Source organism: Etheostoma cragini, chromosome 12 (genome assembly GCF_013103735.1).
Source record: "Etheostoma cragini isolate CJK2018 chromosome 12, CSU_Ecrag_1.0, whole genome shotgun sequence".
NCBI classification, from domain to species: Eukaryota; Metazoa; Chordata; class Actinopteri; order Perciformes; family Percidae; genus Etheostoma; species Etheostoma cragini.
The window spans coordinates 767296-768723 of NC_048418.1; the positions used below are offsets into that span (position 1 = coordinate 767296).

General features: G+C 40.8%; 1 protein-coding gene across 1 annotated transcript in view; it reads right to left on the minus strand.

Annotated features, from left to right (window-relative positions):
- Positions 1 to 1428, minus strand: part of proca (protein C (inactivator of coagulation factors Va and VIIIa), a) — a 6702-nt gene that overhangs the window by 925 nt on the left and 4349 nt on the right. The window lies entirely within an intron of this gene.

Consider the following 1428-nt stretch of genomic DNA (forward strand, 5'->3'; position numbering starts at 1 on the left):
GCGTGCTGGTCTTACAGGGAGGTGTGTTCAGGTGAAGGTGGTTTTTCCCGGTTTTTGGGGAACTGTATTCATGTTGCTGCGACTGTGTTTCAGATGGGAACCAGTGTAACTCCAACATGTGTGTTCACGGAGCCTGCGTGGACCTGTTCCAGGGCTACGCCTGCCGCTGTAACCACGGATACGAAGGCAAACACTGCGACCAGCGTGGGTGATAGATTTTCATTTTCAAAAACATAGAAAAATGTGCTAATCCATGTTCCAGGGTCCATTTACCCCAAAACAAACACATAAACGACGCATTTTATCACCTAACTCCTGGGCTATAAATTCATGTGAACGTGTCCAAGTTTTAAGGAAACACACGCTAACACGTAATGATAACACCACATGAATTATCATTACTTCATGCATGAAAAAGCATGAATTAACTCCATGTAGTACTTCATTAACTATCAGTAATGCGGCATGATTAACAGCATCTCACTAATGACGTGATGCAGAAACTATAAGTTAATTAATGCATCAGTTACGTTATTTAACTAGTCATGAGTTCTGATTATTAATGATCTTCTTTATAGGTAAATACGTCGTTAATGTGACCGTCTGAAGAAACCTAATTGTTTCTTCATTACTTCGTTACTGCATTGTGTTTGTGAGCCCCGCAAATAGAATAAAGTCAAGATTTCATGTGTACGGATACCTCGAAGTTAGTAAAAAGTCAAATTCATGAATTGGTAAATGTCTTCTGTTTAATGACAATACGGTAATGCCAATAATAATAATATCCTTTACATAATTATAATAATAATGTTACTTCACAGACTTTCTTAATTTAATACCCAGTGCAAACATGTATAACACAGAGTATATAAAACATAATAAATACAGTGGAATCAGGATGTAATGATGAAAAATATCTTAAAAATTAAAAACTGGCTTTTAATTTGAAATCCAATTAAGTGATTTCAATCACTCAACTGCTACTTGGGCCCAGGCAGGAATTCATATTTTTATCATAGATTCATATGCCGAATACGTCAGTTTTTGACATTTTTTCAGGATAAAATCATGAAAAAACGTCTTTAAACGTCTCGTTGTGTCCGACCAGCCGACCAACCGGGATTGAGTTTCTCAAATCAGTGAAATAAGGGAATGTTGTGTTGAATGTGCGACTGCGTCTCTCTGTTCAGCTCAAACGGCGACTAACTGCTCGCTGGACAACGGCGGCTGCGACCACGAGTGTACGGACGGCGAGGACGGCCTGACGAGGACCTGCAGCTGCTTGAGCGGGTACAAACTGCTCAACGACGCCAGGAAGTGTGCCCCGAAAGGTGAGCTAGTGTGCCCTGAAAGGTGAGCTTATGAGCCCCGAAAGGTGAGCTAGTGTGCCCTGAAAGGTGAGCTAATGTGCCCTGAAAGGTGAGCTAG